Source organism: Hibiscus syriacus, unplaced genomic scaffold (genome assembly GCF_006381635.1).
Source record: "Hibiscus syriacus cultivar Baekdansim isolate YM2019G1 unplaced genomic scaffold, ASM638163v2 tig00117034_pilon, whole genome shotgun sequence".
Lineage (NCBI taxonomy): Eukaryota > Viridiplantae > Streptophyta > Magnoliopsida > Malvales > Malvaceae > Hibiscus > Hibiscus syriacus.
This window is the reverse complement of record NW_024063533.1, coordinates 8166261-8186177: the sequence shown is the minus strand read 5'-3', so window position 1 is coordinate 8186177 and position 19917 is coordinate 8166261. Positions and strand designations below refer to the sequence as shown.

The following is a 19917-nucleotide window of genomic DNA, read 5'->3' as shown; positions in this document are numbered from 1 at the left end:
ATGGTGGTTTTAGAGGCTCTTACGAGGTATATTTCTCCTCTCTCTTCCTAGCTTTCGAATGGCTCTTTATTAATGCTTGGGTTTTCTTTTTTTTTTGCTTGCTGTTGGGTTCTCGTTTGCTGTGTGTGTGTTTTGGCTTGCTCTTGGGTTACTGCTGTGGTCCCTTTCTTTTGCAGGTTCAGTGGCCATATTATAGTGGTGACTCACCTTGTAGCTGCGACGTGGGGGTAGCTGGCTCTTCTAGAGGTTTCATCGAGGCGGCAACATCGTGGTTGTAGCGGGTTAAGTCACCTGGCAATGGGAGTGTCGGCAGTGGCGTGACAGAGGTGGCTGGAAGTTCCTTTGGTCCAAGGTGACAGCTAGGAGTTAGGGTTTAGAAACCCTAGTAGTAACCCTAAACGGGTGTTGAGTCTATTAGGCCAGATTGGCTTCTGTTGGCCGGGTTTGTATATTTTGGGCATGTAATTTAATAATAATAATAATAATAATAATAATAATAATAATAATAATAATAATAATAATAATAATAATTGTAATAATAATAAAAGAAAAAAGAAAAAAATTAGTGTCTACAGCTGCCCCTCTTTGCTCATTCTTGTGTTAACAAGAATAGAGCAAAGACGAAAAGACAATAATTTTTTCATTTGGCTTCTTTTGAGTACAATGGAAATGTTGAAAACATTCTGCCCAGAGGTCTTATGAATGACCCTGAGGTCTTATCATCTTGCACTGTAGGTCTTACAGATGACCCGGAGGCTTTAAAAACATCAAAAAGCTCCCGAAGGCTTTTTGAAAACATCATGCACTGTAGGTCTTATGGATAACCAGGAGGTTTTAAAAACATCAAAAAGCTCCCGAAGGCTTTTTGAAAACATCCTGCACTGTAGGTCTTAGGGATGACCCAGAGGCTTTAAAAACATCAAAAAGCTCCCGAAGACTTTTTGAAAACATATTGCAGTGTAGGTCTTACGAATGATCCGGAGGCTTTAAAAACATCAAAAAGCTCCCGAAGGCTTTTTGAAAACATCCTGCACTACAGGTCTTACGGATGATCCGTAGGCTTTAAAAACATCATGCACTGTAGGTCTTATAGATGTGGGAAATAGTTTACTAAGTAAGAAACTATGAAAATCATTTTCTTACTATTCAACAATTTCATTTTAAGAAAAGATTAAATGAGAAACTTTCGAAAGCGTTTTCTCATTGAAATAACTTGTTGATTGGGTAACATGCCTCATTTTAAAATAATGCTTATTCTGTGGATTGCGTCCATCTATTCTTCAGATGCTTGTGTGATTCCTACATTCAAGGTTTTGAATTTTACCTTCTTCTTGTAAGGTATCATGAATCTTCTTTTTTCATACGAAGATCTGTAAAACTTCATGTATCAATGTAATGCATTGTTTATTATGCAAATGATGTTCTTATGAATGCATGAATATTGATGCAATCTTCATTTGACTTCAAAGTGGTAAACTCGGCCTTCCTTCACTTGAACATTTATTTCCAGGGTTACTTTCGGATATCAGTGTAGCAACCTATGTTATAAAGCTTTCATTTTTGAAGAACCATTTGATCAACTTGTATCTTTGTGTATTATTTGCTTTATTTGAGTCTTAGAATAAATGTTTCATTTATGGAACTCTGGCCGCAATCAGAATTATGACCTTGATGTCCTCATTTTTTTCTTTGATAACATCGACTTTCTTTGCTTGGACTTGTGTAAAAATCCAATAAAGCTTTCATCTTTGGAAAGAGAATCTATCATCTTTGAAGAGATATGTAGATATGTCAAACTTAGTATAAATTAATTAGGATAGCAACGTCTGTTCTGATTTGATTCTTGAAACACATCATAAGGAGGATTTATCCTAATTCTTTTCAGGTCTCCAAATCTAATCAGATCTCGAACAAAGCCATTCAGATCATATCATGTCAAGATGCTTAACAACAACCTGTCGTTCAACCTTAGTTGGATCCACTAGTTTCTTGTTTGTTAAAATTTCTGCTTCCCTTCTGTGGAATGAAATCTTCACCATATCTCACTTCTAACCTTGGGGTTGAAGAAGACAAAATTCATCTTGGATCAACAAATGGAAATACCATATGATCACAACATTGGTCCAATATCAGAATAACTGGTTCGTAAAACATTTGACAACACATTCATCATTTCTTGTGATTTCTGCACAGATGTTTCGTAAACATTTAACAATACATTCATCATTTCCTATGACTTCTGTACAAATGTCTGGTCAATGAAGCTCTTTTCATAATGTTTAAAGATTTTGTATGTTGTCACAAGACCACTTGAGAACAAAACTCAATGGGAATATAAGTGAGATGTTGGCGTGTTTCATGACCAAAAAGTTGGTCAAATTCACGAGATATGCTAATGACAAATTGAATAAGAGATACCAACTGGTCTTGATAACATCTCGGGCAAGGGCTAGTGTGATACCGATCAAGTTTTCTTCCATAATGAGTGTTGTAGGAAGTAGAAACATATCAGCTATAGGAGTCATGTATAGAAAGAGGTCCATGGAATTCTTGCTGCTGTAGATGAAACGTACATGATAAACCAAATAGATGAAAACTTAGTTCAGCCTAGCTGGCAATGATATCCCCAGTAACAATGAGAATAAGGGTAATGTACGTAATTTGAGCCTCTAATGTCATCAAGTAAACAAAAATTGATGTGTAAAACAGCTTCGTAACCCCAATAGTATAGTTGAAACTAACTGCCAGAAATCTCAAAGAAATATTTGCAATCATCACCGACACACAGAATACAAAAATCAAAGCCGAGATTTTGAGGAACTGAACCCTAGATTGAATGGTCTGCATGGGGGCCATCATTATCCATGCAACTGTGATGTATCTTAACAAAGAACATGCTATTATGTGACACATGGTTAAGAAGATTGGGTATTTGAAATCATACTTGATGAGTAAATATTTGTTCAACAACAGGACCCTAATGTAACTGTTTGATGAACGAAGCAATTATGTATAGTCAGCTCGACTACCACTGCAAAATATATCAACATTCTTGATTCTGATTGAAAGGGGCTTTCAGCATACCCCCTCATTGGCTTCTTGTTAATCTGAGCCTTCAAAATACCCCATATGGATCTGTCTGAAGTAACCTTTAAAATGCTCCAACATTTGTTGATACATATGTTAAAAGTGTGCTCAACATTACTTCTTGGTGAGATGATCCTCCAAGAATGCCCAAATATTCATATTACTATGAGCCTTCAAAATGCCCCACTATTCTATTTCTGGTTGAAATGGGCTTTCAAGATGTCCTGCATGGATATGTCTGAATTGGGCCATCAAAATGCCCCCAACCTTCTAAGATATTTATCTTGAATACTCTCATTCTGATGTCACTAAACAGCAGTTGTTAAGTAACTTGAGGAATTCTCTTTATGTTGTCACAAACTTAAGAAGTAATCAATCATTCTGACGAAAATGTCTAAGATATGTACCTCTTCTGAATGAGGTGCCCCCATTTTTTTTGGATCTGGAGGGATCTAGTCTGACAGAGTGGTATAAATCACTTGGTAATTTATTCCAGGCTAACACAGTGAACCTTGTTTTCAGTGAAGATTATTTCTGGAATATACTTTTCTGTGGGAGAGAAACCAATTTATGTGAACAATAATCTTATTTTGATGCAATAGCAAGACTACATATATAGTGGTAAAGGCTCTTGAAAAGTCTGCACCCATGTAACATGTTGATTCTGATAACTATTCATCTAATTATGAAGCGATCTTTCAGGATGATTTCACAGATATTGAAAGTTCTTCTGATACCGAGGAAATCCTGAATTCTGATTATGATGAGGAGAATAAACTATTATACTTGACGAAAATGGGGTAGTCAGAGGCTGAGGCTTCAATAGCCATAGAGAGATGTGGTTCGGATTCATCAATTGCAGAGTTGACAGATTTTATATGTGCTGCTCAAATGGCTAAGGCTGCTGACGCACTTCTTCCTGTAGAAGATATGAAGCCATTATACAATAACCCCAATTACAAAAAAAGGTAAAACTCGGGCTATGATTTTTAGAAAAGGAAGAAGCAGAGGAAGCTTGAAAAGAAGCTTCTTAATGAAGACGATCATGCAGTTTATCTTTCAAATCTAATGATTGGTTTTGGGGTTCTTACGGAACCAAATCAGATAACTCAAAGAACACTTCTAGAAGATGTTATTGGGCCTCCTTATTTCTACCACGAGAACGTGGAACTTTCTCCAGTTAGTGTTTGGACCGAAATGTCATGGTACTTATACGATGTAGAGCCAAAATTTGTAGATTCGAAGTATTTTTGTGCTGCTACACGGAAAAGGGGCTATATTCATAATCTGCCAATTGAGAACATATTTCCTCTTATTCAGCTTCCTCCACGCACCATACATGATGCTTTTCCATTGACAAAAAAATGGTGACCTTCATGGGATCCAAAAACAAAGTTGAACTATTTACAAACATGTACAGGAAGTGCCAAATTGACAGAAAGGATCCGTAAGGTTCTTGAAGCTTATGACGATGAGTCACCTTCGAGTGTCCAGAAGTATGTTCTTGATGAGTGTCGAAAATGGAATATGGTATGGGTTGGAAGGAATAAAGTTGTTCCACTTAAACCTGATGAGGTGGAAATGCTTTTAGGTTTCCCTAAAAACCATACACGAGGAGAAAAATCTGTTAGAGACATGTTCTCCGATGGTATCAATGTCCTGTCTTTTTTCTCTAGGATCAGTGATGCAGGGGTTGCCTTCTACTGTCTTGGCATACCTTTGAGAATAGATGCGCAAGAACTGAATGGTGATCGGTTGGAGCAATTAATGAGTAGATTTGGTGAATTCTACCTTGTTGGTGGCATCAAGTGTAATAACCTTACCGGAAGAAATAAACATCATCGGGATGAACTAGAAGATTTTTGTTGGTGTATTTTCTTGCAATGACTGCTACAGTGACTGGTTCTTCTGCTGCTTCAAGATAGACACCTCCATATCACACTCTTCCCGAACCATGGAAAGGTTTATTTGAAATGGGCTTTCAGTATGTCCCTTTAGAACAAGGTAATCATTCTTGATGAGTTGCTGATAATGTCACAAGAGAGCGTCATAAGTTCAATTCTCCAAACTTTCTTGCTTCTTGGACCACTTACTTTCAAGAAAGTGAAATGCTTCATCATTCTGGCCTCGTTCATTCTTATTCTTTAATAGAGGTAGAATAGACAACAACTTGCTTCAAGGACCTTCCTCATTTGAGACTGTCCTGTTTGAAAATGTTTTTTTTCTCCGTTTTTATCAAAGAATGAAAGAATTTTGTAAAGTATTGCTCCTTACAGGTTCACAATAGAATCAAATCATAAAACATGAGTTTAATGAATATCAAATAAATCAACTACTCTTTTAACTCATAAAATCATAGTCCTATGGCAAGTGTCAAAATTATTGACTGATTTAAGGTGTAGGTTGATTCTGGCAAAGTAAGGTCTCTTCAGGTTGGTCCAGGATATATGTACCTTTGAACTTTCACTAACTTGAAGAAATGGTTGTTATGTTCATCTCATAGAGATACTTCTTGGTTCCAGAATCTCAGGAACATCTTTGGGATGTGCGGTGCTTCATCAAGAGCTTAAGATCGTCTCTTATGTCGTTGTTGCACCATTCAATATTCGATCCACCTTTTCAGGTTTTCAACTCGAATCCTCCTTTGGTTCCAAGATGTTATTTAAAAATTTACATTATGAACCCTTTTATCATTTTTCTATATCATGCATTAAAGATTTAAAAAAACAATTTTTGCAAATAAAAATCAATCCTGAGAGGCGGAATGAAATCTGAAGATAGTCTCTTTCACATAGAAAATACATGTATGATTAGAATGGACTTTTCAGGTACGTAATGTAGGTCAGGGCACATGGTTACGAAAGAAAGGGATAAAAAGGCCCAAACAAGTGTTTAAGTGTAATTGAACCAAGGATCAATTCATTCTGATGCCTTCAATCTTGCCTTGCTTGACTTGGATTTGCTTTGCTGGGGATTTTTCTATAAGATTCATTCATCTCCAACATTTCTTCCGCTTCTTGTTGAATATGAATCTTTGAACTAATTGCACTTGATCAACCTGGTAACTTGAGGCTCAATGAGTCACCCATCTTGATTCAATTTTTTTTCTTCTTTTCTTTTTTTTTTATCTTTTTTCCCTTTTTTTCTTCTTTTTATCTCTTTTTTTCTTTTTTCTGATGAATGTGTATAGGACTTCAATTGCTTTGAGAACCTCCTTTTCCTCTTGCATCACAAAAATTCTTTCGTTATTCTTGAATGGATTGATCTTCAAGCACTTTGTATTTGCTCTACCTTGTAGTTCAAAAATCTCTTCATTTCATGAAGATTTGCTTTCGTAATTGACAATCTTTATTCCTGTGAGCAGATATCATTCTTCTTGCCCCCCAATGTGGAGAGTGATCCTTGGTTAAGGTTGAATTAGAAGAAAAACATTATAGGCTCAAAAGGGGACAACAAGGGATATATTTATTTTTGAAAAGATGAATGAAACAATGTCGTTCGTCATCTCATACACATAAGCTTTTGTAAAAAGAGGTATCCCTAGGGGATGAATATTCAAGATTAATCTTTATTTACATAAAAAATGTAATTAATGCATGATATAATTATTCAAATAAATTTTTTTCCTTCTTCTTTGAGTATGTTCCAATCACTCAAAATTATCTTCGATAAGTTGATCCATGATGCCTCATCTCGTCTCTTCTTGCAGAAAGAATCATGGATAATTTGAAAGTTTGGTTCTTTTGAGGTCTTTTGGTTTATGATGGTTTTGTATTTGGAAGGACAAATGTGGTGGAATGTTATAAACCAATCAACAATCAACTCTACCAAGAAGGTAAACATTTGGATTTGGTGTCTCAAAAACAGGTAGAGATGTAACTTCAGAGTTTTAGATAAATGTAGTGTCAGGATTTGGTTTTTGTAAGGGTCAAGTAGTTGACATTGGATGAGATATGGAATGTATAATTTTACCACTTGCCAAAAATCTATAATTCTTGAAAAGAATATTTAATCTACTTGATACTCAAAAATTTCAAGATTAAAATTTAATTCCTTGCTCATAACCATAAAAGCAACAAAAAATTATTTATCACAACAAGACAGAGAAAGGAACAAAAACATGTTCAAACAAGATGTTGAAAGTAGAAAGTACAACAGTGGTAGATAACAACTTCCACTTGTTTATTTAACTTGCTCTATCATTCCTCGAATGTCGGGTGTGTACTTGGTCTAGGATTTTCATCCTTATTTTGCCCCCCATTTCTTGATCATTTCTTTTGTCAAGACTCCTTTGTCAACAAGAATCTCTATTTCTTTTAACAATAGCCTATAATTTCCCATGGAATGCCCTAATACCCCCAAGTGGAAATCACAAACACTACCTTGATCATAGCTATGAGCAGAAGGGTTTGGTGGCATTTTCATTGGTCTTGGTGTGATGTATTGACCTTTAATCAAATGAGGGTACAAGTCTGAAATGGAAGTTTGGAACACCTCCAAAGTATTTCTTGATCACATGACTTTCTTTGGTCCATCCAAACAACTAATTGCTCTTTTTCTTTTGCAGTTGCGGGGATTATGAATGCGACATTCATTCACATCATCATCTTTCACTCTCTGATCCGTCGGGTTTCTGGATGTGACTTTTAAGTTTCCTTCGCTGATTACATTTTCAATTAATTCTCCATTTGTCATAAGATTCTTGAATTCCTTCGTCGGATTTTCCAACATTAACTCGAAGAAAGGAGCAAGAAGGGAATCCCGAAACATATGTGATATCTCTTCTTCTAACATGAGAGGTTGAACTTGTGCTGCCACTCCTCTCCATCTTAAGGCATACTTCTGGAACCCTTCATTGGCTTTCATTTTTACTCCTTGAAGATTCATACGTGTTGGAGCTAAGCCTTTAACATACCAATATTGTCCCAAAAGTGCATCAACTAGATCAACCCATCTCTTGATTTGTTCTTGGGTCAACTGATCATACCATACTATTGTTGGGCCAACGAAGCTATCATGGAAGAAGTGAATTAACAAATCATCAGAATTCAAATACCCTTCCATTTTTCTGCAAAACATTTTTAGGTGGATTAGGGGACAACTGGTGCCATCATATTTCTCAAAATATGGCATTTTGAATTCATGGGGAATAACCAAATCTGGAACCAAGCTGAGCTCTCTTACTTCTAGTTCTTTGTGGGAGGCATTAACATCTTTCATATTTCTGATTGCTTCATCCATCTTCTTAAATCTCTCCTCTTATTGTGAATAATTAATGAGGATATTCTTTGGGTTCGATTGGGATGCCCCAGGGTATGTTATCATTCTTTACTTTTCAATCTGATAGCATGGTTGCTCTTTAGCAATTATCTCTTCTTTATCAAATACCATCTCCTGAATAATTTGATTCGATCCATCTTGTGGAGAATTCGATGCTTCTTTCCTTGTATCTTGAGGTAACCCTGTCAATTATTATGGCCACTGATCTTATAGTCTTTTATAAGATTGCACCATTATTTTCACGATGATGGTACAATAATATGAATGAATGATCTCGATTTTACTGTTACAAAACCTTCCATGAATTATTTACATGTTTTTATAATTAATGTATATAACAATACTTAAATAAATAAAAAATGTAATGTAAATGCGAAAATGCATAAATGCAAAAATAAGAATGCAAACTGTGCAATGCAAAAGCAAACATAAAAGTATGAATACATAAAGAAAATGCAAAGATGTGAAATGCAAATGTATGTATGAAAAGGTGTTACTCAAGAGTGGCCATCTTAAAACAGATTTCATTGAACACAAAAGTTTCGGTGCATCAAACAAAACTTTTACATGTATGGGATAGCTTCACTAATTTCTCCATTTCCCTTAAAGCCAAATTAACTTCCACTCATGCTCAGGTGTGGAGTTATCAATTGCCTTAATTCTCTTGTGAAGCCAGCTAAGTCTACCAGCTTCTGTGTCAATTCCCGGAGTTGTAAACAATGTTGCTCATTTTTTCTCGTGAGAGAATCTTTATGTTCAAGAAGTTCTTGACAAGATCCCCATAATCATCTAAACATTTCTTCAATATCTTGTTCTTAGATCTAGAGGCTTTTAACTCAGTATCAATCTTATGTTGATGGATCAGATATGATGCTTCTATATTGGTCATAACACTATTCAACATTTGATTTTTGGCTTGACATTTTTCAAATTCAATGACAGAGGTATTGCGTCTTTCTTCTGCAACTCTTAAATCATGAGAAAACTTCTTGGCTTGACCTTCATGTATGTTATAGTTCTTTTTCAGTTTAGTGACCTTTGTTATCCACTCTTCTGGGGTGTTTCCTATGCCAGCGTTTTGAAATGCTTGATTGACCTTCTGGAAATCTTCATGCATGGTTTCCATTTTGGTGCTTAATTTATTGTTCTCAATCTTTAAATGATGTATTTGAGCCTCAGACCTCAGCAAATCTTCTTCCTTCTGGACACCCCTACTGATATTCTTACCTTTGACCACTTTTGGTATTAATCTAGCAAGACCTTCAATTACCAAACTAGGTCGATCATTTATCATAAATTGTAAGGTTCCATGATCCAAAAAACTTTGGACTTGTCGTTTGAAGGCAAGACAATTCTCAATGGTATGTCCATGAGCTCCGGCATGATATTCACAATAAATATTGATGTCATACCAATTTGGATACAGAGGTTGGAACGATTTTATGTAGTATGGAACCACTTCTTGCGCTTCAAGTAGCTTCTCATATAACTCTTTATATGATACAGAGATAGCATCAAAATGAGAACCTCCTTTTGTCTTAGATTGAACCTGAGTTTTAGACGTCGGGAGCAGACCAAACTTCGACGATTTCAGATTACATGATTTCTTATCCTTTCTGGGAGTTTTACAGTTGTCATCATTTCTTTGGTATCTCCAGATAGTTTATGAATACTAATGATGACTGTCTGTAATTTCTAAAATTGGTTAAGATCCGAAGTTCCTTGTATATCTGAGATTGCTGGGTTGAGCTCTCTTTCGTTTTGTGTAGGAATCTCTTTTCCTTTGGCCAAAACAGATATTCTACCCATCATCTTGGAAATCTGCTCTTTTATTTCTCGTATATTCTTTTGCTCTTCAATGGGCATACAATCTTTGAGTGCATAGCTCTCCTTTATCCTCGGAGTTCCCTCAGGATGCCATTCTTTGGCTGCGTCATATTTTGTTTGATCATAAAACTTTTTGTCCATTTATGAATTCTTTTCAATTTGATGAACAATCTTTCAAGTTAACACCTTTTGGTTATGCTATGATCATGCAATGCAGACAAAAGAAATCAATATAAAAAAGTTAGAGCAAAAATGTATGAAAAAATAAAATGAGAAAGGAAATTGGTTAGTACATTAGAAAAGATTCTATCATGGTATATATCCTAACCTCATGCTTTCTAGTTCCATGCTTTGTTTGGAAAAATTAACCTAACCGCATGATTACTAGTTCGCAAGCATTTATTTAGAGGAAAAAATAAAATCAATTGAAAAAATAAAAGTTAGAACTTATTTCTCCTTTGTGTACACCTACGGACAGAGTTTCGGTATTGTTTTAGATTAGGCGAATTTCTAGGGTATATTATATGCAGGGTTTCAGTTGTAGGAGTAAAGGTACTCGAATTGTCCTTGTTGATGCCCCCTTGGGCTGTCAAACCCTCAATCCTAGTCCACTATAGACTTAAGCGGATCGAGTTCAATTCGAGGGGACACATTTCTCTATGCGTGACACGGAGAATAAATTCTCACGAAGATATAGAGCATATGAACCCGAAAGTTACTTGCTAGGTCTGATACGGAGAATAAATTCTCACGAAGACGTCACTTTCACTCCCACTTAAAAGGGACAAGCTTGAATATAAAGCTTATGTTATGCAATGCAAGTGTTGTGTGTGAGGAGAAATATTCACATAAAAAGTAATATCTAAAATGGATATAAAAATAATAAAGGATAAAAAATAATTGAAAGAAATGAAAAGAATCATAAATTAAATAAAAATAGATTCTCAATTTCTAATTCTAGAGACAACATATAATCGATTTTGTTGATCAGGATCCCTAGCGGAGTCGCCAAACTGTCGTAACCGGTTTTTGCCCGGGCACGAATATTTACTTGGCAGGAAAAATAATGTGGATAAATAAATGGTTTTTAATGAAATATTTTAAGAGTTGCCATCAGCCTTTTGGGTCAGGTAGGTCGAATACCTAAAAATCATCTTTTAAAAGATTTTTTAAGAAAACACCAGTTAAAAGATAATCTGGTCTGCGTTTAACCAAAAATTCTTTCTTTTTAATAATAAAAAGGGATTCGTGGTCGGTTACGTTTGGGGAAGGATTAACACCCCACAACGCCCAAAATTGGTCCTTGTCGATTATAAATTGTCTCTAATAGTAGAATTTAAGAATTAACATATAAATTTAATTTATGATCCTATTATTTCGTATTTTAATCGGATAATTCTAAGGAAGAAAAAGATATTAAATAATTTTTATAAATTATAAAAATATTTATTTATTTAAAACATCAGAAAAGGACATCTAGTTGCTTTAAGACTGTCATTTCTTAATATTTAAAAAATAAATAAATATAAATAAAACATTTCTCTAAAAAATAGATTAATATATATAATTTATAAAAATAGGATTATTTTTTAAAAATATCAGAAAAGGACTTCTAGGTGCTTTAAGACAGCCTTTTTCTTAATATTAAAAATAAATAAATATAAATAAAACATTTCTCTAAAAAATAGATTAATATATAATTTATAAAAATATGATATTTATTAAAAATATCAGAAAATGACTTTTAGGTGCTTTAAGACAACCATTTTCTTAATATTAAAAATACATAAATATTATTATTTAAACAAGTGTATATATATTAATATGACTAAAATAATAATAAAAGTAATAATTTAAATATATCAAAAGCAATAATAAAAATAAAATTAAATGTAACTAAACAGTGACTAAAACAAATAAAATTAAAATATAAATATTGAAATTAAAGATACTAATTCGAAACATTATAAGAGATAGTGATTAAAGGTGTAATTTACCCTAATTAGTTATTCAGGACTAAAATGAAAATTAATAAAATTATATGGTGGTTGGTGGTTGTCCCTTGTTCCCATATGTAATGGGATAAGGTGTAGGTAAGATAGTAGGATGTCCCCAACACTAGGTTGAGAGCAGCTTCCGTAAGAGACCTCCGAATTATGAAATGCCCTCCATGGGACTCGATCCCACGACCTCAAGGTTAAGAACATTGTACTCTACCAATTGAATTGGATGGTCATTTATGAAAATTAATAAAATTAATGGTCTAAATATGTTATTTTCCCTAATATATATATAAGCATATTAGTGACTAAATTATAAAGAAAATTAAATTAAGAGACTGAATTAAAATGTATGAAAATTTATTATAGTGACTAAATTATAATAAAGAAAAATTAAAATATATAATTAAAACGTATGAAAATTGATTTTAATGAACAAATTGTAAACTTACAGAACTCAGAAGGACTGTGGAAATGGTTTACCCATTCCCTTAATTACGCACAGGTCCCTCATCAAAACGACGTCGTTTTGATGAGGATATAAAAGGCCTAAAATCGGCCTTAAAGGGCCAAATTCTTTCATTTTCTTTTTTTTTCTCTCTCGACGGAGATAAAGTTCTCTCCCTTCTCTCTAAAAGTATCTGGTCGCCTTGCTCCAACGTTGGCAGCCACCGCCGGCCACCACCCATGGTTGTCGGATTTTACAAAAATACCCAAATCAAAGCCCCAATTTTTCTATACCCGAATCTAAGGTTGTTTTAACCTAAAACCTTATCAATCGTCGTAAATCTAGGATTTTTACCTTCGGTTTTCGGTGGTTCCACGGTGGTTTTAGAGGCTCTGACGAGGTGTATTTCTCCTCTCTCTTCCTAGCTATCGAATGGCTCTTTATTGATGCTTGGGTTTTCTTTTTTTTTTTGCTTATTGTTGGGTTCCCATTTGTTGTGTGTGTGTTTTGGCTTGCTCTTGGGTTGCTGTTGTGGTCCCTTTCTTTTGTAGGTTCGGTGGCCATATTTATAGGCCACCACCGAGTTATCTTCGGACCAGTCACAGAGGGCTTTCTCGGTGAGTCACCATACTATAGTGGTGACTCACCTTGTAGCTGCGACGTGGGGGCAGCTGGCTCTTCTGGAGGTTTCATCGAGGCAGCGACGTTGTGGTTGCAGCAGGTTGGGTCACATGGCAGTGGGAGTGTCGGCAGTGGCGTTGAAGAGGCAGCTGGAAGCTCCTTTGGTCCAAGGCGGCTGCTGGGAGCTAGGGTATAGAAACCCTAGTAATAACCCTAAACGGGTTTTGAGTCTATTAGGCCAGATTGGCTTCTGTTGGGCCTGTGTTGTAAACAGGCCAGGTTTGTATATTTTGGGCCTTTAATTTAATAATAATAATAATAAAAGAAAAAAATGAAAAAATTAGTGTCTACATAGTGTAAGCAAGATTATCAAACAGACTGAGTCAAGGAATTCAAGATTGAAAAATTCTACATCCATCCCCGATTAAAGGTAAAGTAATAAAGCTATAACAGAAATCAAGCAATTCAGTCCAAGTTATCAAAAAGACTGAGTCAAGGAATTTAAAATTGAAAAATGCTAAGATGGGTTTTACTTGCAAATACTAAACCAGTACTTTGTTGTGACAAACATGTTTTCCACTAATGTAATAGCATAACTCATAGGGGAAACTTAAGTTTTGTCGATAGCAAAGTTCTATTAGTCTTAAACAACTAACCCTAAAATTGCTAATACTACCAAGACAGTTTAGATCTCTCTTAAATTGCTAGCAACTTAGATGTCTCTAACCTTGTTAAGTCAACTATCGTTGTACACTTGGCTAAGTTTATGGTGTTAACGACTCTAGTGAAACTCTTAAAGAAGACCTTGCTTCTTTCGATAGATATGATCCAGTAAAACCACTAGAAGTAAAACAATTTTTATTTCTCTATGACTGTTGTGAGAACTTTTATTGCAACGCATACTGCTAACCCTAAGAATGTTCAATTATGGTACGTTATACTTAATGAAGTGCTTTATCATGTTTTAAAATACTGTTACGTGGATGATATGTTAAGCATGTTAGAATATGTATATGATCATAATTTCCTAAAGTGATAAACTGGTTGCCTAAAAATGACTATTATGACCAAAAATGTAATTTTTTTTTCTAAAGTATGCTTTTTTGTTGATTGAATATTATGAAGCGTGAATTGGTTGTGATTTGACATAATTTTAATATTTCAAGTATGTTTATATTTGATCCTTTACTATAAAAACAAATAGGATTGGAATTAGTAGTTTAAATATGCATGATCAATATCAATTTTGTAAATTTTCAGAGGAATGATCGATCTCTTAGATATTGGAGTGGAAAAGGCTGATTTTTCCGCAAGAGCGATCGATTTTCTAAAAGAATCGATCTCTCTGGAATGGATTCATGAAACTTTGTTTTAAATTGTCTTTTTAAGTCCATAAAGTTGATTTTTAGCCTTTGGCACTCGATTGAACAATATTATATAAAATAGTCCACATATTTTGAAATTGTACTTGAGGACGAATTTGTTGCGGAATACGGTTGTCGGATAGAAAAAATCACAACTGATAATTTGAGAAAATAACAATAAAGATAAATGAGACATAAATTTTTCTTGGAAAACCCCTAAATAATATAGGGTAAAAACCACGGGCAAAAATAGAAGAATTTCACTATAAGAAATAGAAATTACAACTTCTCTCGATCTAACAATGAGAAAACAACGACAATTGTCTCTTGATAAAAAGGATAAAACACCTCTATAAGAAAACTATCAAATTTCTCTAGTATTGGGAGGATGTTGGAATGATTTTGGATTTTAAGAAATGGAAAATGGCTAAGCTATTTATAGTTGAGTTTAGGGACCTACTTTGTAAATAGCCTAAAATTTAAGGACTAAATGAATAGTTTTCCCTTTCTAATAACACTGATTTCATTACTGCATTCGTTTGAAAACCTTCATTTACACCAAACGATGCATTAATGCAATTAAAGTGCTTTTAAGTTTCAACAATCTCCCACTTGAAGATTTGATTGGAACAATCATATCTTCACACCATTCTTTCTACCTTGTACCATTCATGTTACTTACGTCTCTAACAAGCCACAAGAGGATCGACACCAAGCAAACTTATCAATGTTGATTGTCTTTGTCATAAAATCTGCTATGTTGTCGTTGTATTAATTTTCTACATATCTACTTTCCCTTCTTCCACTTTCTCATGAATGAAGTGGTATTGGACCCGAATGATTTTTTGTTCTTGAGTGAAAAACACGATTCCTTATAAGATGTAAGGCGCTATGACTGTCATAAAATAAAGAGACACGCTCTTGTTTGTGCCAGAGCTCCTCCAATAGTATTTTTAACCAAATTACATCTTTACTGGATTTTGCAGCTGTAACGTATTCTGCCTCTGTTGTTGACGTAGCAATAATTGAATGTAGTTTTGAAACCCATCTTACAACTCCACCAACAACTTTGAATACATATATTATAGTAGATTTGTTTTTATCTCTTGCATAGTCAAAATCGACATAACCATTGATAAGAAAGTTTGATCCTCCATAACATAATGCAACATTTGAAGTCCCTTTAATGTATCTCAAGATCCTCTCTCTGTATTCCAATGCTCTTTTCCTGGATTCGTCATGAATCGACTAACCACTCCCACTGCTTTTGCAATGTTTGGTCTTGTGCATATCATAGCTAACATTAAAATTCATAGTGGTGATGCATTCGATACTCTAGACATCTCTATCTTTTCTTCTTTACTACTAAGACTCATACTGGAGGATAATTTGAAGTTAATAGAAAGAGGGGTAGAAATTGGCCTACAATGTTGCATGTTGAATCGTGATAAGATCTTCTTCAAGTAATTCTTTTGTGAAAGCCAAATCTTTCTATTACTTCTACCCCATTGAATTTACATCCTAAAATCTTGTTTGTTGGACATAAGTCATTCATTTCAAATTTCCTAATCAATTGTTCCTTCAATTCTTCAATATGATCTTTGTTGGGGCATGTAACTAACATATCATCCACATACAACAACAATATAACAAAATCTTTATCACCAAACCTCTTGAAATAAGCAAAAGGGTCTGCATTAAGTATGTTGTATCCAAGGCACATAATGAAGGAATCAAATCTCTTATACCAACACCTTGGTGCATACTTTAAACCGTATAGAGATTTGTTCAACCTGTAAACTAAGTTCTTTTTTTTTCTTTTTCTTCAAAACCTTTAGGCTGGAGCATATAAATTTCTTCTTCAAGATCTCCATAAAGAAAAGTTATTTTAACATCAAGCTGCTTTGGATGTAAGTTCAATGTAGCACAAGTTGTCAAGACTACCCGAATCATTGTTAGTCTAACCACAAGAAAAATATTTTATTGAAATCAATACCTTCTTTTTTAACATATATTTTGACCACCAGTCTTGCATGATACCTCTTCACTTGATCATTACCATTTCTTTCGATTTTGAAGACCCATTTGTTGCCAATTGCCTTTCTTATTTGTGGCAATAGCACAAGGTCTCATGTATTATTTTTATAAAGGGCTTTAATTTCTTCTTGCATTTCGTTATCCACTGTGAAACATCTGAGCTATTTATTGCCTCCAGAAATGTTGATGGCTCATTCTCTTTCGTTAAAAGGCAATATGCAATATTACATTCTATAACATAATTTGAGTGCTAATTTGGATGTCTTTTCACACGATCTGATTGGCGAGTTGTTGGAGCTTTAGAATCTCTTTGTTTGTCGTGTTCTAGCTTTACTTTAAAATAATCTCTTTGTTCAAAGCCATTTTTAACATGCATTTGTGTAGTCTCTAACTTTTTTGACTCAATGCTATTATCTTTTTCTATTTTCTTTATAGCTTATCTTCTATAAAGATAACATCCCTACGGATAATCACTTTACGGGCAGTGGGATCCTGATGAGTGTTTAGAATCGTTAATACTTGCTCGTTATTTCTTCAATCTTGTGGATTTATTGTAACACCCCCAACTTGTATCCGACCCAGATTCGAGTCTGAGGTGTCACATTGACTTTTCAAAACTCTATTCTTTACAATTTCACAAAATCTTAAATTCATTCTTTAATAAAATAAGTACTTTACATTAATAAATATAATCCAATTATTTTACAAAATCGATCAGAGCATATTCAATTCAAATCTTGTAACTACATGCCAACTAAATTCTATAAAACAAAATACATATATTCTATATGTTTCTAATCTGATCCTCGTAAGGAAGATGTTGACCTATCTTGCTCCTCTTTACTTCTCTTCTCGCTTTCCAAACCTACGTGTGAAACATTCACTGTAACACCCTCAACCCGTATCCGACCCGGATCCGAGTCCTAAGTGTCACATTAACTTTTCAAAAACCTTTACTTGTATAAAATAGTGAGTAATTAAAATTTATTATTACATATATTCCATATGTTTCTGATCTGATCCTCGTAAGGAAGATGTTGACCTATCTTGCTCCTCTTTACTTCTCTTCTCGCTTTCCAAACCTACGTGTGAAACATTCACTGTAACACCCCCAACCCGTATCCGAGTCCGAAGTGTCACATTGACTTTTCAAAAACCTTTACTTGTATAAAATAGTGAGTAATTAAAATTTATTATTACATATATCTTATTCAAAACCTTTATCGAACTATTCAGAGCTTATACAATATATTATTTTGAATACATGCCAACTAGAACTTTATGTATTAACATATATATTATTCACCTTTCTTCTGATCTGACATTTGGTAAGGAGAACTGGCCTGTCTTGCTCCACATTGCTCTTTACTCTTCTCAGTTCGGTAACCTACGTGTGAAATAATCACACGCTAAGTCGATGACATAGTGAGGAAATAAACATAAAATATAACTATAGCTTGTAATCATGTATGAACAATTACTACTATCACTCATACCCTTATTCATGTAACAAATCCCTATAACACATATAATATATATCATTCATATAAAAACATATACACACATATATTCATCACTCATCATTTCCATCATTAGCCTTATTTCATTATCAATATTTATCGTTTATATCACTTAATACATATCCTCTTACCTAGCATTTTAACCAACATTGCCTATTTAATCATATAATCCACATATCATCATATAAATCATATAATACCATTCATATTAAAAAAGCATACAAATCACATGTAATATATTTGTTGTTTTTCTTATTAGCCCATGTACACATGTGAGAACTATAGATATATGAGTCTATAGAGGTTGTGCACTAATGTTGTCACCACAACTCGTATAAATGCACCGAAGTGCCATGTAGAATTACACCGTAGTGCCGCGTAGAAATGCACCGAAGTGCCATATAAGATTGTCCCTAAGGACCACATTTCATTCCTTAAGAATCATATACATATGCCAAGGATCAAGTATGTGTCTCAAAAGACCTCACACGTTCCAAAGAATACATATGTCCCGAATGACCGCGTAGACCCTCGACTCTTGGCATGCCAACTATACCCTAGCTCTCATGACACATAACATGGGCATCATCATTTATGTCATTTCACATTTTCACATAAACACGTAGTTCACTTTCACATAGCACGTAGATTGTCACATAAGTTGAATCACATATACGTATAAACACGTAAATCAATTTCACATATCAGTAGCTCATATTCACTTTTCATACTATTTCACATTTCTGTCACATTGCTTATCTTATTTTATGTCTTATCCTATATATATATATATATATAGATATTCACATGTTCAATCCATAATTTCATCATCTAAATTTTATTCATATAATCATATATATAGATATATATATATATATATATATAATTTTTTATACTTGATTCCATCATTTATATTCTCCTTCTCATAATCTCATATGTCCTGATTAATAGCTTATATCTATATTATAAAATAACTTATCATATCAATAGCTTATACCTCATTCTATGATATTCACGTAGATCATATCACATCTGTCACACTCATAAACATATGTCACTTCTATTATTTCATTTATATAGTAATCTAATATATTTACCTAATTCAATTCATATAGTACCTATAACTTTCTAATATGACTACGTAGATTCCATCTTACAACCCATATATCATTTTATTTAAGCATATGTATCTTTCCCATCTAACTCATCTTATATATTCCTATTATCACTTATGTTCAAGTCTCATATCATCATATAGGTCAATATTATCTATCTTGTTTTAATTCTCATTTATTGATATAATTCTATTTACTATTTCACATAAATGTTCATACCACTATTCACTTACCCAACTCACATTCTTATTGTTTATATAACCTTTACATTTGAGTACTTCATTCCCATCATTTCTTCTAAACTCGCTTTTTACCATATTCCCATATTATTACCTAATTTATCCCATATCATGTATTCGCGTAATCTTATATTCCATTTCTATATATCTCAAAGATCTTATCACATAACTTCTCTTTTATATTCATATAATTTCTTATCATATCATCATAACATAGCATATATTCACATCAACCATGAAATACATATACAATAACATGTCAACACATACCATAACATATAACTCAGACACTTATAACAAACACATGTTCATGTTCATGTTTCATGCACAATACTATAGAAATTAGACATGTCACAAGTCTTATTTCCTATTAAACATC

General features: G+C 33.8%; 1 pseudogene; it reads left to right on the top strand.

Moving 5' to 3' along the window:
- Positions 1 to 13459, top strand: LOC120196538 (annotated as a pseudogene).
- The last annotated feature ends 6458 nt before the right edge of the window (positions 13460 to 19917 follow it).